Genomic DNA, 26,925 nt, shown 5'->3' on the forward strand with positions numbered 1-26,925 from the left:
AGAGGCAAGTTTTAAAGACCCCAAAATAAGACTGAAGGGTGAATATATGTTTGACAAACAATGAAAGTATAGCTAAAAAGCACGTGGTAGGTAGAAGGTACTCTTATCAGAAGGAGCCACATTAGAGGTGGTATTCTGGGTTGATATTCCATTGTTTGTCTATGAAATTATGGGCGTAATGTACATTTTATGTACGGAAGATATAGTAATCTGAGGATGCTAAAGAAGGAAAACCTAGTCTATACCTACAGTCACAGGACCTTACATAACACAGGTCCTTACTCTGTATCCATGGACAGACCTTTGTGCAAGACAAAAAGGTGGGCTGGAGGCAGGTGAATGATTTTTCATATTTGTTCCCCCTTTCAGCTCCTTTCTGTGTCAAACTTTTATTGCTTTTCACAGGAAGGACTTGTTCCTTGTTTCCTTTTAACCCTTTCCAGAGTTGGAAAATTTATGAGCATGATCTAACTAAAAAGATTTGTCTATGTAAATTTGATTTTTTTCTTGTATTTTTGTGTTTCATACAGGATAAAGTCCAAGTTACTTTTAAGGCATAAAAATCCTGCTATGCTCTCACAGTTGCTTATCTCCACAATCTTATTTCTAATGTTTCCCTAACTCCTATGTTACGATCTCATATTTAACTCCTAAGATAAACTATTTAATACATTCAACATGTTGCTTCCTTGAATTTTTCCCTCATTGGCTAAATGCTATTCATTATTTACAGATCCCCCTTTGTATTCCATGTCATTTAACCATGCTTTATTCACCTTTTATCCTCAGTAGTAAACTTGGGGCCAGTAAAGTGTTTGTCACAAAATAAATAGTTGTGAAATGTTGAATTAATGCTTGGGATGATGGAGCATTTTTAATCCCTGGCGTTTAACGTTGGTTTGTAGGACTATTTCAAAAGGATGAGAAAAAGGACAGTTCAACTGTCAAAAGAAGAGCTAAAGTAAACTAAATGGCTTCCATGGTCTCTTTTGAATATAAGATTATACTTAATACGTAACAAATATTCATTCACATTGTTTCTTCGAGTGTTACAGATGGTTATCCTCCTTTATCCTTCCTTTTCCTGGAGTTAGTTGTCCCTAACAAATAATGAAAAGTTAAAGTGTGTGTTTATACAAACACATGCATGCATATACACATATACACACATATACACACACACAATGGTCCAGCTCACCGTGAATGAGGGTTTTTATTCAAACTACACAAACGTACTATATTTTCTTATTCTTTTTTTTAATGTTTAATTTTTTTTGAGACAGAGAGAGACACAGCATGAGCAGGGAAGGGGCAGAGAGAAAGGGAGACAGAGAATGTGAAGCAGGCTCCAGGCTCTGAGCTGTCAGCACAGAGCCCGACATGGGGCTCGAACTCACAAACTGTGAGATCATGACCTGAACCGAAGTCGGAGGCTTAACCGACTGAGCCACCCAGGCACCCCTTCTTTCTTTCTTTTTTTTTTAATGTTTATTTTCTTACTCCTTTTATTAGGGTTTGAGGTTGTCCTTATATTGAGCATATTTTTTTGTGTGTAACTCAGAATGTAAAGAAAGAATATAAATTAGGAGTTGAACAAAGGCCACTTTCTGAAACTTACAAATGACCAATACTACACAGTAGGAAGAATATTTGCTGGAAGGTTTACAATTTTGAACAGAAAAAAATAGTTCTACTCATGGAATTATTAACTGTGAAACTTCTGACAATAATTAAACAAATAAATAAAAATAAAGCAATGCTCTGTGTCCAGTGAAAAAAATGAGCTTACAAATTTTATAGGAGGTGATATTAAAAAAAAGATGATAACATGTTAGACTATGATTAACAAATAAACCTGGCACTTTAGGTTTTAGTTTAAATGGTATTTTCTTAATAGACCTCTCCTGAGTCTTCTTATTCTAAATTACTTTCTATTGGTATTCCTTTTTAGAAGCTAATTGTGTATCTATGAATGTTATTATTTTCTCATCATGTGTCTCTTTAAGTTATGAACTTTAAGGAAGAACCATATCTTTTTGCTCATCAATAAATGAATGGAATATTTGTTATCAGAATATGTTATAAATATTTAATTAAATGCATGGCTAATGTAAAGGAGAGCTAGAATTTGTAAGATATATTTATTGGTTTTTATATTTATGGAAAGAAAGTTACTTAGCAGTAGTGCAAGATATAAGATTAAGTGCCACTTTTGAGTGCCCTCTTTCCCCAAGTGTAATTAAAATTATACAGAAGTTCATCAAAAGAGGGGGAAAACCCACCTCATAATAGCAAGGATATAAGCAATATTCCTAATACAGCTTGAGACAACCTCTTCTCAGAATCAACAGGGGCAAAGAATGGAAGGGAGAGAGAATGGAAAAACAGAAGGGGGTAAAAATTATGTAATCATTCAGTCAAATATTTTTGTTAGAATTGGTGGGTATGACAATTTTTTTTTTTTGTAAAACTGGAGGGGAGAGAGAGAATGTTTCAAGAATGAGAAAAACATAAAGAGATGACAGAAAGAGAGAGAGAGAGAGAGAGAGAGAAGGAGAGAAAAACTATAAATTTGGTCTTGACTTTAGAAACCTTCTTCATATAGAGGCAAATGATTGGTGATTAATCTACTACTTGGTTATGCAATGAATTATCCATCATTATCCATATAATATACATACTACTTATTTCTTTTTTCACATGATATAAACCCATAGGCCCAGGAAAAATAATATCAGCCAGGATTCAGTATAGAGAAAAGAATCTACTGTAATCATTTTTTCCAGAAAGAACTTAATACATGATACTTAATAAAATATAGTGATAACTGGAGAAGTTATCTAGCCTTCACATACATGAATTACTTCCAGAATGTGATCAAATTGACTCAAGTCAGTTAGCGAGCTATATTTTTTTATTATAATATTATTGAGTATATTCCCTATGCTATACTTTTCATCTATGTGACTTACTTATTTTATAACTGCAGCTACTTCTTTTTTTTTAATTTTTTTAAATTTTTTTTATTAAATTTTTTTAACGTTTATTTATTTTTGAGACAGAGAGAGACAGAGTATGAACGGGGGAGGGGCAGAGAGAGAGGGAGACACAGAATTGGAAGCAGGCTCCAGGCTCCGAGCCATCAGCCCAGAGCCCGACGCGGGGCCCGAACTCATGGACCGCGAGATCGTGACCCGAGCCGAAGTCGGATGCTCAACTGACTGAGCCACCCAGGCGCCCCCTGCAGCTACTTCTTAATCCCCTTTATGTGTTTCACTCATTCCCCCCACCTGCCCTCTCGCAACCACCAGTTGGTTCTCTGTATTTAAGTGTGTTTGTTTTTGTTTATTTGTTTGTTTTGTGTTTTAGATTCCACATATAAGTGAAATTGTATGATATTTGTCTATCTCTGCCTGATTTATTTCACTTAGCATAATACCCTCTGGGTCCATCCTTGTTTTCCTAAATGGCAAGATTTTATTCTTTTATATGGCTGAATAATATACCATTATCTGTGCGTGTGTATGTGTGTGTGTGTGTGTGTGTGTGTGTATGTATACACATGTCTTTTTTAACATTCCTCTATAGATGGACATTTGAGTTGCTTCCGTATCTGGGCTATTGTAAATAATGCTACAAATAAACATAGGGATGCATGTATCTTTTCAAACCAGTGTTTTCCATCTAGCTACTTTTTTATTGGACGACATAATTTAATCCAATAGCAGAGATGAATGGTAGGGCTGGGAGATTAATGTTCTAATTTTGTGAGTTAAAAAATATTATTCCAACTTGATAGAACAAGAAATAAGTATTTGTGTGTTTTCTTTAAATGTACAAAGGTAATCAAGATAAGAACCAAAATCTTAATAAAACTCTTCATAATGAGATAAAAGAGAAAGGCAGAAAAAGTAGAGTTTGGAATAAATAAGCCATTTTTCATATTTTATGGTTGGGAAACAAATTCCAGAAGTTTAGTCATCAAACTAAAAGGCAATATAGTTTATTATTAGAGGTATAATATTTCGAGCTTGGAGAAAACCACTAAAGACAAAATTGAAGCTATGAGTCTGTGCTTCTTGAAGGTATGATTGCAAGTGCTGGGAAGTAGGGCCTGTGGTTTTTGCTTTTACGGTTGCTCAACTATGATGGTTGATTTTTAATTTGCATTATGTTCACACTTAAATTTGATAATTTTCAGTACATACGCTGAAGTGTTAACAAAAAACTTAAGAGTTAGAAATCTGTGTCAGTGAAAAGTATTTAGTGGAAGCCCAGATCCTGACCTGTTACTCTGTAGGCGTGCTGACAAGTCTGACTCTGCCATTGGCCCTCCACCATGTCCAAATCTGTGCAATAACTTCCCAGGGGGCTATATGTTCCAGGCTCATTGGGGGTTAAAGTATGACTGGAGTGGAATGCAGGAAGGTTTGTTCTGATCTTCCCTAAAGCATACAGAAGGTGCCACTTTAGCTAATTAGTAGAGATGGCCAGCACACAGGTGGCACCACTTTAGATAACTAGTAGAGCTCCTCTGGCACACAGATGGAGCCTGTTGAGGTAACTACCCTCAGGCCTCACCACAACCCTTGCACCAACCTTCAGTCTATAGGAGCTGTAGATTAAGGTCTGCGCAGTGGGGAAGTTGGTGTTGCAGCACTCCTGTTGTCTGTCGACCTGACTCCCTCTGTTGGTAAGTTACCCTCAATAAAACTGTAAATGTTATGGGGCGGCTTGTATTATTTTTCAGTCTCAAAGTGCCTTCTCTATCTAGAGAGAGCATTACTGACCCTACTCCATTTTCTAAAGGTGTCCCATTAGTTCTTCGACTCAGTCTTTTCAACTTTGACTCCTCTTTAATTACAGAAGACTTCTGCTGTAGACTCATGAGTTCACCTTATAAGAGTATTACATGTCAACAGTACAGTTATAACCTTTATATAAAATTAAAATATTTGGCCAATTTATGATGTCTTAATCTTTTTACACCTTCCCCTTTTAAGTGCTTCAATGAATGCTCAACTGTATACATATATATATATATATATATATACATATGTATACATATACATATATATGTATATATGTACATATATATATATATATATATATATATATATATATATATATATATATATATATATATATAAAGGCACCATGTAAGAGGAAGATGACCTAAGACTCAACAAATGTAGATTCGACATTCATATGCTTTCCAACTCCCACCAATGGTCTTTATCACACCAAAATGTTGCTTGCTTTGTTAATTTCTGTTTGTTGCATCCTGGAGAAGAGATCTTCCTCCATAGCCATCTTCCTTTTGTTGTTGTTTTTAAGTTTTTTATTGTTTTTGTTTTTTGGATTTGTTTGTTCATTTGTTTTCGTAGAGGAGTGCTTTATTACCAGGAAACAGTGTGTAAATATTAAGTAAATGATGGCATGTTAGGTGAAAATGAACTGTCAAGCTTCACTACTAGAAAATGAGTCAGAGTAAAACTTTATTTTCACCTTTGTTCTTAGACTAACATGAACTATTTTTAAAAAATTTTTGAGTTTTATTTATTTATTTTGAGAGAGCAAGAGAGCATGAGCAGGGGAGGGGCAGAGAGAGGGGAGAGACAGAATCCCAGGTAGGCTCCATACCTTCAGCAGAGATCCCAATGTGGAGCCCAAACTCACAAAAGTGCGTATCTTCTGACGTGAGAGTTCTCATAGCTTTGAAATATTTACGCAGATTTTTGCAGACACAGTCACAATACTCTATGGTCTATAAAACTATGTAAGTGCTAGGTATGCTAACAAAAAAAATAAAGAAAAATTCAGAAGAAGAGGTTTTTCTACTTCCAGGTTAGAATATAGAGACCAGAAACTGTGAATATGTTTTTCTTTAGAATGTCATGGTAACAGAGCAACCATGTGATAATAAAAAAGGGAGAAGAAAATAAAGTGGTTTTTAATAGGAAAAAGAAAATGGAAAAAAAGTTAATAAGAAAATCAAATACAACACTTTTAACATGTAATGTTATCTTATGTATAATTAAGTAGAGAATAGTAATCTTGGAAAACCTTGGGAAAAGTAATTTCAAACATTATATTGTATAGCGTAGGTCTGATAAATTTTAAAATACATCTACACATGTTACAGACAAATATTTTATTTCAGTGAGGTATATAAATACACAAATATATTCTCCTCACTGGGCCAAAAACTGTGATTGCTAAAATGTAAATTATAATTTTAGTTTTTACTCATGAAAAATTGTACTCTTCAGAGACACCGTACGTATTGCATAAAATAATTTGGTAGCCACAGATCTTAAGTATTCATTTTTGTTACGTGATTATATATATTTTTTCTGTTGAATCCATGCAGTCTGTGTATTGCTGATGTTACAGACATCTTTTAATGTAAAACTTAAAAGCTCTGCATATGAAGATATTACGAGTCTATGGAGAAACATATAAATAATGGATTTTGCTGCCTCATCTCGTTGAAAACAATTATTACAAAGCAAGTTCAAATACAGTTAAATCTCCTTAGTTGCAAAGAATGAGCATGGTAATTGCAGGAAAAGGCGATAAAGGCAGTTTTTACAATGTCGCTTCACTGTGATATTTTGTATCTGATAGAATGTATATCTGAGTTGATAGCTACAGGCGAGTCAGGCAATTTAAAATGTATATCAATTGTGAGATAAGGCCCCATGCTTGACAGGCTTTAACAAGGAGGAAATGCTGGCACACTACAGAGTATGCTTGAAAGAAAATGATGTAAGTTGTATGCATGATTAAGAAATCAAAAAGATTTTTTTTGTCTATGTACTGAGTCTTAGAAGCAGATAAGAACAAGCTCTTGAGACATTGAAACCGATTTAATCTCCTTGTTTGTCTATGGGGAGATATGTTTTGATCCCTACCCCACCCTCAGGGTGGAAGGTCTCTGGATACCCTGTGAAGTCAGATACTTGGCAGAAAGTTCCAGATAAGAGCTACAGAATGTACAAATGCACTTATTTAAAACAATATATGCATTATGTAAGTATGCAGGAATTGTTTTGATATAGAAACATGCTAAACCTCAATTAAGTTTTATAATAAGTATGTAAAAGATTGTTCTTCTCGTAAGAAATTATAATACTCGTAAATAAATTATAATAAAGCCTAGTATAGCAATTGTAGCAGCCCTAATAGCATTATTAACATATTTTCCATTTAGTTATTATGTGGCATATTAATACTTGATGTAGTATTCATTAGTTTTGTTCAAAATAGAAAAATTTCCAATTGTATTGACTATTTTTATTAAGTTTTAATTTTAATTCCAGTACAGTTAACATACAGTGTTATATGAGTTTCAGGTGTATAATATAGTGGTTCAACAATTCCATACATTACTCAGTGCTCATCATGGTAAGTGTACTCTTAATTCCCATCACCTATTTCATCCACCCACCCTCTCTCCCCACTCAGGTGACCATCATTTTGTTCTCTATAGTTAAGAGTCTGGTTTTGGCTTTCTCCTTTTTTTTTTTTTTTGTCTTTGTTTCTTAAATTCCACAGATGAGTGAAATCATATGGTATTTGTGTTTCACTGATTTTTTTGCTTAACCTTACACTCTCTTGTTCCATCTGTGTTGGTGAAAATGACAAGATTTCATTCTTTTTATTGTTGAATTCCATCGTTTAGGTATACCCCATCTTCTTTATCCATTCATATTGATGGATGCTTGGGCTGCTTCCATAATTTGGCTATTGTAAATAATGCTACAATAAAGATAGCAGTGCATATATCCTTTTGAATTAGTGTTATTGTAGCTTTTGGATAAATACGTACTAGTATGGATACCGAATTAATAGGGTAGCTCTATTTTTAACTTTTGGAGGAACCTCCCTACTGTTTTCCACAGTGGCTGCACCAGTCTGCATTCCCACCAACAGTGCACAAGGGTTCCTATTTCTCCACATCTTTGCCACCACTTGTTGTTTCTTGTTTTTTTTTTTTTTTGTTTTTGTTTTTTTTGTTTTGTTTTGTTTTTGTTTTTGTTTTAGCCATTCTGACAGGTATGAGGTGATATCTCATTGTAGTCTTGATTTGCATTTCCCTGATGATGAGTGATGTTGAGCATCTTTTCACATGTCTATTAGCCATCTGTATGTTGTGGAAGGCACTTACTGGGATGAGCACTGGGTATTATATGTAAGTGAATCACCAAATTCTATTCCTGAAATCATTATTATACTGTATGTCAACTAACTTGGATTTAAATTAAAAAAATTAAAATAAATAAATGTGTCTGTTTATGTCTTCTGCCTATTTTTATTGGATTATTTATTTTGGGAGTACTGTTGTATAACTTCTTTATTTGATACAAATACTAACTCTTTATCAGATAGGTCATTTGCAAAGATCTTCTCCCATTCCATAGGTTGCCTTTTAGTTTTGTTGATTGTTCCCTTCACTGTGCAGAAGCTTTTCATTTTGATGTAGCCCCAATAGTGTATTTTTGCTTTTATCTCTCTTGCTTCAGGAGACCTAGCTGGAAAAATGTTGCTATGGCTGATGTCAAAAAAATTATTGCATGTGCTTTCTTCTAGGATTTTTATGGTTGTGGGTCTCACATTTAGGTCTTTACTCCATTTTGAGTTTATTTTTTGTATGGTATAAGAAAGTGACCTAGTTTCATTCTTTTGCATTTAGCTGACTAGTTTTTCCAACACCACTTGTTGAAGAGATTGTCTTTTTCCCATTGCATATTCTTGCTTTTTTGATCAAAGACTTATTGACCTTTTAATTGTGGGTTTGTTTCTGGACTTTCTTACCTGGTCCAATGATCTATGTGTCTATTTCTGTGTCAGTATCATACTGTTTGGGTTATTACAGTTTTGTAACACTTGAAATCTGGAATTGTGATACCTCTAGCTTTGTTTTCCTTTTTCAAGATTGTTCTTGACAATTTGGAGTCTTTTGTGGTTCCAAACAAATTTTGAGGTTGTTTGTTCTAATCCTTTGAAAAATGCTATTGGCATTTTGATAGGGATTGCATTAAATCTGTAGATTGGTTTGGGTAGTGTATGCACATTTTAACAATATTTGTTCTTCCAATTCATGACCACGGAATGTCTTTACATTTGTGTCATCTTCAGTTTCTTTCATTAATGTTTATAGTTTTCAAAGTGCATGTCTTTCACCTCCTTGGTTAAGATTATTTCTTGGTATTTTATTATTTTGGGGACCACTATTTGTTTTTAATATTTTTTCTTTCTAACGTTTATTTATTTTTGAGAGAAAGAGAGAAAGGGAGAGAGAGAGAGAGTAAGTGCGCGAGAGCAGGCAGGGAGGGGAGGAGCAGAGAGAGAGAGGAAGACACAGAATCTGAGGCAGGCTCCAGGCTCTGAGCTGTCAGCACAGAGCCCATCATGGTGCTCAAACTGATGAGTTGCAAAATCATGACCTGAGCTGAAATTGGACACTTAACCGACTGAACCACCCAAGTACCCCTGTTTCTAATATTCTATAGAATTGTGAGAGAATGGTCAATGATTACCAAATAAAAAAGCAAAAATAATCAGGATATGTACATAAAACTATATGTTATTTCAGAGTATAATTGATATTAAAATGAATATACAACTCAATATTTACCAATAGGACAAAACACTTATGTGCAATTTTCCCCACACCAGTATTCAGAAGAATAACAAACAATAATGATAACACACTATAGTCTTCCAATAATGTATCTAAAATGTAACTATATATGTATTCCTGCCATAACATTGTATGTTTGGTCAAAACTTGCATTCTGTACTGCTGTTCATCATTTTAAGAAAAAGAAACAATTGTGAAGGCATAATATGTGACAAGCAGTATTTCAATCTGGGGGAATAAAGTAGTGATAAAGACTCTTAAAGTTAATTTCTTCATGAAGAAGACAAGCATGCAACATGAGGGAGAGATCAATGCTATTGAAAAATAAGGCAGTGTAAGAGAACAGACAATGGAAATAGAATCATAGGAGATTCAAGAAAGGCATTTCCAAGGTTACATTTGACCAATGACTATCTATTAGTACTATGAAGATGAGGGAGGTGACAAATCCATTGGAAAGGCCCATAGCTGATGAGGGTTTTCAAGCAGGTACACCTAGCATAGAAGTCCAGGTAAGGGCATTAGAAGAAGTAAAAACTTGAAATGCAGATGTTACAGCATAGAAATTATGTATTAAATTATATATTTATCATACAAAAGTTTACCCTTTGGTCTTCCTAAGAATTTTGAGAAATAAAGTTAGAAAGGAAGCTTGTGAGGGGGAGGTGTTAAGGTGGAGGGCATTTTATGATATTCTAATGGGTTGTTGTTGTTGTTGTTGCTGTTGTTGTTTAGCAGTGTAATCAATGTTAGGACCACTATTTTAACAGCTGAATTATGGGGGAAAAAACATCTCTGGTTGGGGGAAAATGCAGAAAGATTATTTGTGAGGTTATTTTAGGGTCCTGAAAAATTGATTAGGATTTGATATTGGTTAATGACAATGGGGATAAAGAAGACAAACAGATTTAAGAGAGATTTCATAAGTAAGTCATGCATGACTCTATAATTGACCGGATAAGGAAAGTAATAATCGGTAAAATACAAAGATAACTGAGGACTTATAATAAGACTGATTAGGCAGATAATGTAATCATGTGCCATGACTATATGCTTTGTGCTTTCTTAACTATCTTTAGACATACATTTATTCCCAAAATAAATATATTTTATTTATGACTTGGTGTTTAGTGTGAGGCTAATATAAATTATATGAATGACCCATTAGAATCTTTCAAGCAAAAATAAGATATTCACCAATTGCTTTAAGTAACCATAAAGTGTGAAAGATGATTTAAAGGAAGAACATTGTGAAATACAAGTACAGAGGGGGAGGAAAAATACCTGAATCAAAGATCATAGGGAAGGTTTCTTGGTATAAAGGGGGAATGTGGACCCTTCTTAACTGCTAATCTCTTTATACTTGATACTCATTGAAACTTCAACACAAACCGTATGATACAATGTCATGAGAGACACCTAGACGATTCTGTGTAATATACAGTGGCCATCATCAACTTCTAGGTTGTCACCCTTACTTCACTCAGAAAGTTGAGGGTTTTTTTTTTTTTTAAGTTTGTTTGTTTAGTTAGAGAGAGAGAGAGAGAGAGAGAAAGAGAGAATCTCAAGTAGACTCCACACTGTCAATGCAGAGCCTGATGCAGGGTTCAAACTCACAATAACCTGAGCTGAAATAAAGAGTCGGATGCTTAACCGGCTGAACCACCCACGTGCCCCCAGAAAATTGAGTTTAAAAGCTTGGCACTAGCTGAGCATGATACATCAAGGCTTCCATCATCTAATTCAAAGAGGTGATTTCTGTACATTTACTAATTTTCATGACAAGGAACAGTAGCAAAGCATGGAATATTCTAGTTATTTTCTATATCAAGATGACTTTTGCATCCATGATATAATGTTTTTTAGCATAGAGAAAGAACACAACTCTTAATGCCCCAAAAGACAAAAGGAAAATTATCCAGTGTCATTTTCAGTCATCTCAGGTGTAAAAGAGGCTAGGATAATGTTGATGGTAGGAAGAAATAGTTAACAAATATGTAAGTCTGAGCCTATTGATAATATATAATGAAGACAATCATGAGTGAATCTGTAAGAATGCTCTTTTCCATTTTAACTTCCACTAATTGAATATAGTGAATTATATCATGCCCCTACCAGAGAATTTGAAGTTTAAACATAACAGCAAAATGTAAGGAAAGCACACACGGTATAAAACCAGACATTAATGTCTAAAGAAGAAGAGTTAAATAGATAAAATGATTTTTAATCACAACTTCAAAATCAGTTTTACAATTGATTTTTCAAACATATATATTAGAATTTCAGATAATTAGAATCTAAGCTTTTTAGAAAAGAAAAATGCAATTAAAATTGATAATAATTTGATGTAAGCAATATTTTAAAGTTGTGAATTGTTGATTTCATTTCAATTACATTGGAAGAAATCCGGCTCTTTTTCTTAATTGCAATTTTTTCATCAGCCTACATCATTGATCTTTGAAATGAACCAAGCACATTTTATTAAGGTGATTGTTTTGTGTCATATTATAACCATTAAAACAACAACAACAACAATGTGGCACAAGTATAGGGGCTTTTTGCCATTAGAGTCTGACAACACATGAACAAAGTGATGATATTCAACTCCCTTCTCCATGATCCTCAGTGTCTGAAAAGGAATTCTTCTGGGAGAATGTTCAAATGGGTTTTTACCTAAGCCAAAGTCAGAAAGAGAGAAAAAACTATACATTTGTGTGTTTAATAATCATAGCCTAGAGATTAAAAGTAAATAATTCTTTCTATGTGATCATCTATTCCCTTATTCTTAAATTATGTAATGTGATTGAAGTGAATAAAGATTTTCTTAAACTAGGGTGTAGTAATAAGCAAATCAACTACAATATGACATTCACTTGAAGGGACATCAATCAAAGTCTTCTTACCACAACCTAGGAAACCATCTCATAACGAGTTATAACAGAGCCATTTTTTGGTGGCTTCTGATGACCCTTGCCTCCATCTCAAGATCTGTCTGAAAATTCTGCCATATAACTTGGGCACCTGCAAAGATCATCCTGACTCTCCAGCCTTGTGAGCTAAGGAGAGAAGTTGCCTTACTTTATCAAGTTAATACCAAGGATATAGCTTTAGCTAATTTCCCTGCTTCCTTTGAAAGATTTTGTAAACCCACATCCCCAGGGGTTGTCTCACATCCCCTGAGTATCTCCACTTCTTCCAAAAGTCACGTCTATCAAGTTTGCCTTCTTCACTTGAATTTCCACCTGAATCCTGTTCTGTATGTTCTATTAAGGCCACATATCCCCTATCTCTAACCTCCTAGAGTCTTCCTTTAAAACTTAAAAAAATTTTTTTAACTTTTATTTATTATTGAGAGACACAGAGAGACAGAGCATGGGCATGGGAGGGGCAGAGAGAGGGGGAGACATAGAATCTGAAGCAGGCTCCAGGCTCTGAGCTGTCGGCACAGAGCCTGACGCCGGGCTCGAACTCACGGACCGAGAGATCATGACCTAAGCTGGAGTCAGGCACTTAACAGACTGAGCCACCCAGGTGCCCCTCTTTACAACTCTTTAAATCCTGAATTTATCATGCCCAAATCCTCAGCCCCTTTTCTGTATGTTCTTTAACTACTTTTTCTTAACTGATTTCTGGCAGTTCCCTGATGACCTTTTCCTTCAGCATTCTTCTTTTATTTTATTTATTATTTTTTAGAGATGAGGTATTTTTATTAAAAGCTTCTTTTTTAAGTTTATTTATTTTTGAGAGAGAAAGAGAGTACAAGTGGGACGTGTGGGGCAGACAGAGTGGGAGACACAGAATCCGAAGCAGGCTCCAGACTCTTGAACTGTCAGCACAGAGCCGGATGCGGGGCTGTAACTCACCAACCGTGAGATCATGAACTTAGCCCAAGTCGAAAGCTTAACTGACTGAGCCACCCAGGCACCTCAGCACCCTTCTTTTAAAAAGTCTGTTTTTCCCCTCTTGTCTCATTTACATTTCAACATGAGAATTTGAGTCTTTATTCAGTTCTATAGACTTCTCAGTCACATTGACTGGTGCCACTTTCTCCTATTTCATTCTTGAATTCCCAAAATGTATATAACATGTATAATGATATAGGAATATTATGACATTATAATATATTATAGGAATATAATGTTATATGTATATAAAGATCATTTCTCTATACAGCTCACATTTTATTTTATAACTTTAATCTCTCTCTTCTCTGCAGTACATTGTGGTTTGTTTCCTTAGATTTCTATTCAAATTCACTAACTTTATCTTCAACTGTATCTAGACTGTAAAAACCTTTCTTTGTTTTTGTTTGTAAAACCTTTTATTTTTACATTTTTAAAATCCTTTATTTATTTATTTAGAGAGGGAGCAAGCACACAAGCAGAGGGAGGAGCAGAGAGAGAGGGAGAGAGTGTCCCAAGCAAGCTCCATGATGTCAGCACAGAATCCAATGGGAGGCTCAGTCTCATGAACCATGAGATCATCATGAGCTGAGCCAATATCAAGAGTTGGATGCTCAACAAACTGAGCCATAAAACCTTTTAAATGATCTTTCTGATTTTATTTTTCCACCATTAACCATTCTCTACCTACCAACTAGAATGATCTAAAAGAGAATGATTGAAAAACATAAATCAGATCATCTGATTTTCTTATAAAAATTCAAATTTTATATCATAGCCAACCAGAAGTAAACTATAATTCTATTACATAATTTTTTACACTCTTTCTCTTTCTAAATCACCCCACCATACTGAATGCTTATCTTATCTGTGCACATGCCAATTTCATTCGTCCTTAGGCAGGCCTAGTCCTTTTTTGGGGTAGACTGCTCTTCTACAAGTTCTTTACCTAGCCACCTCTTTCTCGTTATCCAAGCCTTAGGTGTACAAATCTGACAAATCTATCTGAAATAGTTACCAGGCTTCTGTGCTACACATTCTCTGATACCTCATCTGATTCTTTCCTTCATTAAATATTTTATAATATGTAATTATTTTATTAATTTGCTTAAATTTTAAATCATCTTTCTCCTACCAATTATAATCTGTACCCTATGTGCATTCCTATTTATTTCACCTCTGGTTGTATTTCCAAGGCTTCCTTGCCTGTTTTTCAATTGCTGCTCAATAACTGTTGAATTAATAAATGTATATGAAGATAAAAGACAAGGATATGTCTTTTTTTTCAAGTCTGAGTGGAGAAATGAAGACAATGTTACCAGATAAAATACTTAGATGCAATAAGTAAGTGTGTCCATATTTTCCAATGGTGGTCAAAAGAGATCCAAAAGTCCTTTACAAATCATGCTGTTTGTCTCAGCTAAAGAAGAAAAAAATCAGGGACTCTGTTCACCAATACTTTAAATTTAGCATATAACTAAGAGGATGTATATTACTAAGTCTATATTGATTCATGTCCTAAAATTGAATGATGCTTGGGAATTCACTATCAATAGAAATAAGAAAGCATTTACAATTTTTAAAAATAAAGAGCTAAAGTATTTATAAAGTAATTATACAGCAAGAACAAAAAATATAATTTAAACTGCCTAAATTAATTAGCTATCTTTAAAAGTTTTAGATACTTGATAATTAATTGGAATAAGTGTTTCTAATCTCTTTCATATTGTTCAGTCCAGCTACAGGGATAGTGTTTAGTCTTAGATGCAGATTGGGAAACAATTCAAAAATGCTAAGATGTCATATAATTTAGCTTTTATGTGTATATTGTGTGTTTCCATAAGAGTTAAATTGAGCAATTAATGAGATTACACTGGGGACAGACATTAACTAACTTTTCAAATAAGACCCAAATGGTTTACAAATATAGAAAATAAGCAAGCTGTAATTCCACAGACCAATTAAGTTTACTCTAAGTGGGTTAGTGGTGCTATATTGGCATTATGTTCTAAACGCCAGTCATAGAAAAGTAATTGGCAGTGATTACATTTTAAAAGTTACATTATTAAGGGTTCTTATCCTATCTGCTCTAGCATTTTCCAACTGCTCTTTTCTGCAGGCTATGTAACTCTGTTCAAGCTAACCTGATTGTGCTATAGCTAGATATGGAAGTAATGGGTTCATTGCACCATAATTTAATAGCAAAATGGGTCAGTATCTTATGTTTTTGATCAATTGAACACTATTTTTCCTAAGGAAAAAAATCGTTTGACTAAGATTTAGTCACAGTTTGCAGGGGAACTGAACTTTAAGAAATCACTTTTTTTAAAGTAATGACTTACTGGGGAGCAAATCAAAGTTTTGTTTCATATACCAAAGCCTTATTACAGGTTGATTTTATTACATATAAAAAAGGGGGCAATCTCTATCAAAATATAAGGACCTAATTAAAATGTTTATATAGTATACTTCTTTCTGCAATAGTGTATTAATTTTCTATGGCTGATGTAAAAATTCACAACAAACTTAGTGTCTTAAAACTGTACAAATTTGTTGTTATAGCTTTGGACAGGATCTAATTTGCCTAAAATAAAGCTTTCAGTATGGTCTGTTCCTTCTGGAGGCTCTCTGGGACAATGTATTTCCCATTGTCTTTTGCAGCTGCCTTTTGTAGCTTCTAGAGGTCAAGCTCATTCCTTGGCCTGCAGCCCCATTTACGTATTTTCAAAGCCAGCAATACCTAGTAGAGTCTTTCACACACTGTACTCTCTAAATTCTCTACTTTCATGATCACATCCTCTTCTCTGATTCTTAAGGACCCTGTGATTACATTCAGTCTACCTGGATAATTCAGGATAATCTTTCTATTTGAAGGTCTACAAATCCCTTTTGCCATGTTAAGGTAACATATTCACAGGTTCCAAAGATGAGGACATGAACATCTTGGTCAGTATTATTACCCCAAGTAGTGCTCAAGCATGTTAGTTTCTCATATGTTATTGGAATCAATAGGAAGTCCATCAAGGGTTTTAGGCAGAGATTAAATATAACTAATCATATATATTTTTAAGGATCATGTTGGTTGCAGTGTTGAAGAACAAATAAAGAATTCACAGCAGTTAGGAAACATTGCAGTCATCCAGATAAGAAATTAGTGTAGTTTAGACTAGAGTGATGTTTTTAAAAATGTATTGCAGGAAAGCAATGAAAGATTCTAGGAGGTGTTTGGAGTTCAAAGTGTGAGACTTTGTTACAGGACTGGATGAGGCACAAGAATAAGGTGGAGATATCTAGTACAACTATGAGATTTCTGTTTTTAGCAAGTAAATGGGTGGTGATAAAATTCAGTAAGAGAGAAAAAACTGAAGAAGGACTCAGAGAGACGTTGAATTCTATTTAAAAATTAGTTTTCTTCCAGATATCCAAGTAGAGATGTTGACAGCATTGGAGTTCTCAGGAGAGATCGGGAATAAAGATGTAAAATTGTTGTCATCAAAAATACCCCCAAGAATGAAAATGGCTTTTAAAGGAAAGAAGACATGCACTAAAAAGATATGAAGGCCTAGGACAAAATCTTTAGGGACTGAGCTTTAAAAAGTTGGGTTATTTTCAGGTCTTCTGCCCATTCCTTAACTGGGTTATTTGGGTTTTTGGGTGTTGAGTTTGACAAGATCTTTATAGATTTTGGATACTAACCCTTTATCTGATATGTCATTTGCAAATATCTTCTCCCATTCTGGAGACTGCCTTTTAGTTTTGTTGATTGTTTCCTTTGCCGTGCAAAAGCTTTTTATCCTGATGAAGTTCCGATAGTTCATTTTGCTTTTGTTGCCCTTGCCTCTGGAGACGTATCCGTTGTTACAGCCAAGAAGTTGTTACAGCCAAGATCGAAGAAGTTGCTGCTGTGGATTTAAGAAACAAAGCAGATGAACATATGAGAGGGGAAAAATGAGGAGAGAGGGAAACAAACCACAAAAGACTCTTAAATACAGCGAACAAACTGAGGCTTGATAGGTGGGAGATGGGCAAGATAGGTGATGGGCAGTAAGGAGGGCACTGTGATGAACACTGACTGTTGTATGTAAGTGACGAATCACTGAATTCTACTTGTGAAACCAACATTGCACTATATGTTAACTAAAATTTAAATTAAAAAATAAATTAAAAAGTTGGGTAACAGAGATGTGGGCAGCAAGAGAATATGAGTAAGAGAGCTCAGATTGGGAGGAAGAGAGCTAGATACATGTTGCTATGGAAACAAGAACAGAGGCTACTTAAGAAGCAGCCAACAATCTTGAAAGTTGCTGTAAGTACTATAACATGATTGAAAAATTCTCACTGGATTTTGGGGTTTAGTTTATTATTAGTCTAAAGAGAGCCTTTTTTGTGGATTTGAAACCACACTGGATTGGCATAAAAATGGTTTAGTCTGAGGAAATGAAAAAGGTGTCAGCGAATTTCTGACATTAGGGTTTGGGGAAGTGATAAAATGGTTGTGAATGTGGGAGTGGGGTAGCGATATTGAGGATCTTTTTTTTTTTTTTTAAATGCACCAGAGATGTGAGTACAGTTCAATACCAAGAGGACTTGTGTCATGGGCATGGGAACTGTGTAGTTACAGGAGGCCCTACACTCAGAACTACTTCACACTGGTTAAATGCTCTGCTATTGCTATCTTGAAATTATTAACAATTTTATCATCAAATTTGTGAATTGCAGGTGAAATTTGATAGAGAAAAGAGCATTGTGATGGGTTTGGAGACAGGTTTGGCCTCCTGCTGGCACCTCACTTCTTAGAAATAGTTTGACTACCCACTCTCTCACCTTCTGGCATTCTTCTTGGCCCTCCGTTGGGGCAAGTAACCAGGTGGAATTTGAAAGGCAAGGAGGCCATCATTCTGCTGTCAGCTTTCTCCTGCATGAGTATTGGGGTAGGGTGTGCACTGTGGAGCATCTCTGGTGTCAGGAACAGGGTCACCAGGTGCCCTCCTGGTCTTGGTGGAGGTGATTCTCTTGCTCACCCTCAACTGTAGTATGTAGCGCCTCTAGGCATGAAGGTTTAAACGCAGGCCCATCATAGATTATGTTGGCAGGGTCACGGGAAGGGACAATGGCTGGCTCTGAAGCAAGTGGGTCCTGAGGCTGGAGAGAGGGGGATCCTGGCAGATAACTGAATTGTGCAAAGAGGAGGCCTGAAGATGGGACATCTACGTAACTATGAAGGTCTGCACTCACCTGTCCATTGAGAATCCTCATACCTACAGAGTATCTCTGTGCCAGGAGAACCCTTCCTGGACAAGCTCTGTGCCTAAGGGATTTTCTCTTCCTCCTCTCAACCTTCCCGAATCTGGCTATATTTGTCAGCTCTGATCTGCTGGAGCAAAAACAACTTGTTTGAAAACAAGCTACGAAATATAAATTGTATAATCTGCATAGGTTTATATATAATTTATATATAAACTCTTTATATAATGTAAATACTCTATAGGCATTAAAACCTAGCATTGCATGGAAAAATTCATACCTTAATTTTGTAACTTTTCCTACTTAAAGCAACATTAAGTAGCAAATATCATAAGAGGTTGAGAGAAAGCCTGTAAGGAGGAGGAAAGCTTCATATCTTAGAACTTTAAATATATCTGCTCCCACTCCCATTTTTAACAAGGAACTCCCATTTTCACATTGTACTGAACCCTGAAAATTATGTCGCTGGAAGAATCACTAGTGAGCAAGAGGTTGAAGAGACAGTAGACGGGAGTATTTACTCATTGTGTAAGTTTCCTACAATAGTTAGGGGATTCGACCTCACACAGCAGAGATAGCTTTACATATGACCTATCAGGGAAGAGCTGCACCAGGATTCAGAGGCTTTCCATGGAAGTCATTCAGAAAATAAAATTCTAAGACCTAAAAGTAATGGCAAATGATTAAAAAAAACCTAGAATTATGACTTTTTTGTTAGAAAACTGAAGAAGGAAATATTATCTTCTGAAGAGTTAACAGGTTGTTCTTCAACTGACAAGAGGCAACATAATATTCAGTGAAGTATTTACTCATATTTATCTCTCTTTAATAAGAAGATGCCCCACAAAATTAAAACTAGCTTAAAATAAAACAATTAGTGATGCAAACAGAACAAAGAGAATCTATAAAGAATTTAGGGATTACACCTTACAAGGCATTCAGATAGACTAATTACTCATTAGCTTACTCTATTTAAGTTAGATAGAAAGAAACATTCCCAAGAGTCAGATTCATTAATTACTAAAATTAGACATTATCAAATGAAGTAAAATTTGGTTTAATCCATATAGTCTCAAAGGGAATAGATATATTTTCATCTCACTGGGATGATTTCTTTTTACACAATTCCATCTAATTGAATCTTTAGGCCATTGTTAATTATGTTTATTAATTGTGCTTATTTTATTAACTGATTGCTTTTAAGACCATGATGATGTTAGGGGGGCTTTTTATTTATTGTTGACCCATTATGCCACCGACCTTTTATGAAGGCCCTTTTAATGGGTTCTTTGAAGTCTCCCTAATAAAATATAACAAAATTGTATAGCTTTATTCTACAGCAACATATCTTCATTTTGCAGCTTATTAAAATCAGAGATTTTCTAACTTCTTTTTTTTAATATTTATTTTTGAGAGAGAGAGACCGAGCATGAACATGGGAGGGGCAGAGAGAGAGGAGGACACAGAATACAAAGCAGGATCCAGGCTCTGAGCCATCGGCACAGAGCCTAACATGGGGCTTGAACCCATGAACTGTGAGATCATGACCTGAATCAAAGTCAGATACTTCACTGAGTAAGCCTCCCAGGCACCCCTAGAGATTCTCTAACTTCTGAGCTTCACATGACTATGTATGGATAAGGAGCCAGAAACAAATATTTTATACCACATGCTAGATATATGCAGGCAACATGAAAAACATTCTTTAAGATCTATTGAGGCAATTCTTCCCTATTTGGTTTTTATAATCTCTGCATAAAAACATAGATTTTTCTAATGTAGATTTCTTCTGAGCTAATATTTTCCTGTTTTGAGTTAGTAGACTTTGGGCAAAGATAAATGACTTATAAAAGTTCCCTGTTTTTACTGTTATTATAGAAAACCTATCCAGACACATGCACCTAGCACAAATATAATAAAAATTATGATAATTTTGATAAATTTTATAAACATGTATTTGTAAAGTATATATGTATAGATGTATAAATGTATATGTGATAGAGTTCATAGTAAAAATGTGATCACCTTTACAGAAACAACTTAAAGACAGAATAGAAATTAAAATAAAGGTAAACAGTATAGAATGATGGGGGTGTAGGGAGCTCTAGGTGGATTTATCTTGCTGATAAAATGATTTGAGGGAAGACTTGCATTAGATGAGGGAAAAAGACAGAAGGTCGTATAAGTGGAATCCTACTCATGTAGCATTTTGGCTTATGTTGTTGGCATCATGCATTTCAAATTCATTCATATCAAGTGTATCAGTAATTAATTATCTATGATTGCTGGGTTGTTTTCCATTGAGCAAAGATTTTGCCCTTATTTTCATTCCATAATCATGGACACGGGTTATTTGTTCTTGGGGTAATTATGAATAAAGCTGCCATAAATGATCATACAGGTTTTTGGGTGAACACAAGTTTTCATTTTATTTGGGCAATCTCCTATGAGTGGAATTGCTGGGAAATATACTAAGTGTAGGTTTAACTTTATAAGAAACTGCCATACTGATGCAGTTTTGGAGTGGTGGGGGTCTGGAGCTGAGAGCTAAGAAAGAATTTTTGAGATATCTTTGGTGCAAAAGGGAGATTTTTTTTTAATATATGAAATTTATTGTCAAATTGGTTTCCATACAACACCCACTGCTCATCCCAAAAGATGCCCTCTTCAATACCCATCACCCACCCTCCCCTCCCTCCCACCCCCCCATCAGCCCTCAGTTTGTTCTCATTTTTTAAGAGAAAAGGGAGATTTTTATTAAGCCTGGTGATAGGATCTGTGGGCAGAAAGAGCTGCACTGGAGTTGTGAGGAGTGACTGATTACACGGTATGGAGTTGGGGGAGGTAAGGCAAAAGGGAGGTTTCCAGAAGGACTCTCATGTGCCAAAGAGGACTCATAAGATATTGGAAGCCTAGCTATTTTTCAAGCTAATATTGGTTTTTCTCTAGCAAAACATTAAAATTAAGACAGTAAGGAGTTCCTAGAGGAATGGTTTACTCTGCCTATTTCAAGTATTTGTCAATGGGCTACAGTTATAAGGAAATTTAATATTATTTATCATTTCCTTCTTACCATTGTTCCCCACATCACCATGGAGGGGAAAGGGATGTTAAGGCTCCAGGAAACTGAGTCTATGGGTTTCTGGAGGTTAGGCTACTGATAAGATTGCCTTTTTCTTGTAATTTACTAAGATATTTGTAAACTGATAGAGACTCATGTCCTACATGATTGTGATCTCTATCAGTTAGCCATTGGTTTTTCCCTTTCCTTTGTTCTTGGGCAGCCAGGAGTGTCTGAGGAATATCACACATATCCCTCCGGGAGGAGATGGTAGGGGGTTGTGGGGTGTTAGTTTGTCTTATGCTCCCTCATCAGTACTATTCAATGTGACTGTACCCTTTTGCATAGTCGCCAGCCGTATACGAGAATTCTAGTTCCTCTTTGTATTTTTCAGCTCTTAAAATTTCAATTTTTATTTTAGCCATCCTAATAATTATATAGTAGTATCTCATTGGATTTTCAGTTGCATTTCCAGAATGACTAATGACATTAAGCATCCTTTCATGTCCTATCTTTGGCCTTGTTTGGTGAAGGATATCTTTAAGTCCTTACCCATTTTTATTTAAGTTCTTTCTTATTAGTGAAATTTGAGAGCTAGTTATATTCTGACATTTTTTACCCAATAGGTTAATTGTAAGTATTTTCTCTCAGTCTTTAATTTTTCCTTTACTTCTTTTAACAGTGTCTTTCATGAAGTCCTGTTCGGTTTTTTTTCTTTTTCTTTTTTTTAATGGTCAATCCTTTTGTTGTTCTAAGTCTGTTGATGAATTATTTATTTATTTCTATTAATTATTTGTTTCTATTATTTCTGTTAGTTTCTTATAATTTCTGTATCTTTCTACTGAAATTTCCCATGCATGTTGCCCACTTTTTACACTTAAGTATCTAACAAATTAACCATAGTTATTTTATATTCCTTACTGATAATTCCAACTTCTGGCTGGTATCTGAGACTGATGCCATCACTTGATTTGTTTCTTGAGAATGTGCTGCTTTGGCTTGCTTTTCAGTACCTCAATTTCTTTGTTGAAAGCTGATGTCTTGCATAGAGCAGTGGAGAATGGTGGTAAATCATAATTATTTCTGTGGACATCCCTCATTTATGGTAGTTATTTAGTGTGGGTTGTTCATTCATTCAGGAATCAGGAATTGAGTTGACTTTAGGATTTGTTGTTTCTATGGTCCTTATCAGTTCCTCCACAGACTTGTATTCCTCTAAAGTCACCTTGTGCTTAGAATGGGGGCTGGTTTGCCAGAGAGCTTCTCACAATGTCTACCCCACCCTCAGCATAAGGTCTTCTCTTTTGTCCCTTAGAAAGCTGCTTTCTCCATGCTTCTGGCCCATCCCAGTAGAAAACTGCCATTTCCTGTTACTGGACACTAGCTGGACTGATAATGGTGGTGGTGCACAGGAATGGGAGAGTCATTGTCTATTATTCTGGTTTATCACCCATTTTAGGTGCGCTGTGTTCAAGTATCCAAGGTGTCTGGCTTCTTATTCACCCTGTACCTTTCCCAGAAGTAGGAGTCCTATATTGATCTGGGTCCAGGATATTTTCTTCCCTCTCCCTTTATCTGAAATGCAGTTTTTTTCTTGGCCTTTGTTCCAATGTTGACTGAATTTGCTATTTTCCCATCAATTGAAGACTTTGAGTAGAGATAACAGAGGAGGATCTGGGCCAGGAGCTTCTGTCTCCCACTGCGTCTGTGGCTCATTTCTCCCCACAAATGAACAACATGAGGAAGACTTTTCTGGTCCCCTGCTATGCCCCAGATCATTCTCATAACCACTCAATTAGTTCACTGGGTAAGAATCTGAAAGTCACTGTGAATTCCCACTGTGAGTACAGTTCCCGTGGGTTCTATTTCCTCACAGTAGCCACCGTCAGGCTTTGGAAATTCTTTAACTAGACTAGCAGAATTGCCATCTGTTTATTGTCTGCCCCAAGTAATCAAGTGTTTGCTTCTTGTCCCTTTTTGGTGTCTTTGCTTTGATTTTGAGTTAGTTGGATGCCTTACAACCTCAGTGGTTTGTTGGATTTAATAAAAGTTATAATTTTATACATTATCAGATTTTGTTGTTACTGTAAAGATGAGAATAATGTACTTCCCGCCTTTCTAAATCTGTACTAATTTAACAAATTAACCACAAACATGGGGTCTTAAAAAAAAAAGCCAGCATTTTTTTTTCTCTCCTAGTGCTAGAGAGAAGAAATCCAAAATCAAAGTGTCAGCTTGGTCATGCTCTCTCTGCAGTTTCTAGGGGAAAACCCTTTCTTGTCTTTTCCAGCTTTCTGTAGTCCTGGTGTTCCTTGGTTTATTTCTTCCCCCATCTCCACATGACACTTTGTGTCTGTCTGCATCCGGTCTTCTTCTTTTTTTTTTTTTTAAGATATCAGTCATTGGATTTAGGGTCCAACCTAAATCCAGGATGATATCTCAAGATTTATAATTACATTTGCAAAGATACCCAATTTTTAAAAAAGGTCATATTGTGAGGGTCTAGGGGGCATGAATTTAGGGAAGACACTAGCCAACTCCCTACATCATTATAAGCAGAAGCTTGAATTAGGTACTGAATATTAGTAAGTGATTATAACTTCTTCATAAGATAAGAATTTATATGTTTAAGACTAACTAGTTACACAATTAAGTTCTTTATTCTAGAAATATCTGATGCTACCTTATTTTTTAAATTTATTCAAACAATATGTATTAAGGAAGTATGACATGGGAGATGCAATAGTAATAAACAACAGACACAACAATATATATACTGCTCATTTTGCTAGCGGTAAACAAAACAGACAAAATCTCTGCTCTCATACAACTTGGTTTGTCTCCAAAAAAAAATATCTGTTTCTCTTATCAAATCACATTTATTTTCTGGAGCTTTGTTTAAAATGTAATATGATTCAGTGATATTTCTTTTCCGGGGAAGCTCTATCTTTTCACAATCAGCATAGAAAAACATTAGTCTTTCTCAATTTTTTTTGTTCTGATTTTAGAAGTGGGTTATACTGACTTCAATTATGTAACAGAGTGATGTAATGAAATTTTGTTTTCATCTCTATACAAACTACTACACCAAGATATATTATGCTGAAACCTCTAAAGAGAAAGGCACACCTTAATCTGCAATGGTATATATATACACAAATAAAGACAAAATTAGTTGGTTGACATGTGGAATATTAATGAAATATTGCTCTTGGCATTTTGACTATGAATAAATTTCATCAAAACCACAATGCTTTAAGGTAAGCCTAGTGTGCAATACCTAAAGCAAGTATTATGTATAAAAACATTCAATTCATTTAAAACATGGTAATGTTTATACAAAACAAACCTGTTAAAGTATAATTATTTCCTCACCCATAACTCATATTTCTTACAGTAGTGAAAATTCAGAGGAAGAATTAATATATTAAATTTATGAATAAAATAAAACCATGTGTCAATGTGAGGTATGAATCACATGACTGACTTCTAAAAGAACTTTAATTTCCAGATTTATGATTTTTAGGTTTTAAAATACCTTATTCCATGTGATGGCTAATATATGCCTTTGTCTCTACTTTTTTCTACTTAAGATCAACATTTTATTTCTTTTTTTTAATTTTTTCTTTTAATTTTAATTCCAGTATACTTAACATACAATGTTCTATTAGTTCCAAGTGCACAATGTAGTGATTCAACAATTCTATACATCACTCAGTGCTCATCACAAGTGTACTCCTTCATCCCTATAATCTCTTTCACCCATTCCTCTATTACCACCCCACAACAGAATCAGCCTTTGAAAGCAGAAAATAACTGGCTGTACTATTTAAGGGACTACTTTCTTCTCCATTGGTATGGAGAAGGAATCCCATAAATAGTCACCATCGTATGGAACTGGATTTTCCTCCTGTATCCCTAGAGATGGTTAACTAAGCCCTCTTAATGCTATCAGTGCTGCTTTTGTAACAGCTGTGGTAAATAATTCAAACTCCAAAGGACAAAAGTGTATCTCTTCTTTAAACTATAAATATACTGTCAATTATATTTCATAATGTTTAAATTATCTGCACAGACTGTAATGGCGTGAAGAATTGCAGATATATTATCTTCGAATCTTTTCATTTGCTCTCACATTATCTACCACACAGCTACTAAGGTTTTGTCAGAACTGGCTATTAGAGAGTAACTTGGTCACCAGCAGGGTATTTAGACCCCCTTTTCATATCCTTGGCAAAATAATTTTGTCATACAAAATACCTGAGGGTGTTTTAGGTCTTAAATAGTAGCCTCGAAGATATGTTTTTATATCAAAATTCTGATCTAAATTCTTGATCCAAAATCCAATTAAACCAACTGCTTTTGACTCTAGGTTTAAAAATGTACACTTGTACACTGTCATATTTTAGGATAGTAAGTTACACTGGACTTCAGTGTATTCCTGAAGACGGATAAAAAAGCTTTTGAACTTTGTCCTCTCCATGTAGCCTTTGGCCAGCATATTAACATTAAAAATTCCATCAAAGATGGCACAAAAATTTGTTCTTGAGAAGGCTGAGAAGGATAAGTCCAACCACACGAATAATTTCTATGGAGATTTGTAGTAACTTTTTTGAACAAACCAAAGGAAATGCCTGGTCACAATCACCTATTACCAGGAAACTAAAATATTAATTATTATATGTTCAAAAGTTAGGAGATCATTCAATAATAAATCTCTCAATGAGAGAACAGCCTTACCCAATGTTGATCATCAATCATATGTTGCTCTCTTCCCTTAGATACAGAAGGTCCAGAGTGAGGTGATCATTCGTCTTACACGTTATCACACAGACAGTCATAACACTGCACTTAACATGGTAATGAAAATGAAAAATCAGTAATTAATTTCCTGGTCAATTCTACAGGCCCAGCGATTAGATTGCATCCAGCTCACTTCTGGGGCTAGGTTATCCTAGTTTAATTGAATAAATTTGAATAGGAAACTAGTTAGCAAATATGGAGAGTAGTATGTGAAGATAAAGAACTCAGTAAAAAGTAAGATGACGTTTCATCCCCTTTACCTTTCT

The sequence above is a fragment of the Panthera onca genome, chromosome F1 (assembly GCF_046562875.1).
Source record: "Panthera onca isolate mPanOnc1 chromosome F1, mPanOnc1 haplotype 2, whole genome shotgun sequence".
NCBI classification, from domain to species: Eukaryota; Metazoa; Chordata; class Mammalia; order Carnivora; family Felidae; genus Panthera; species Panthera onca.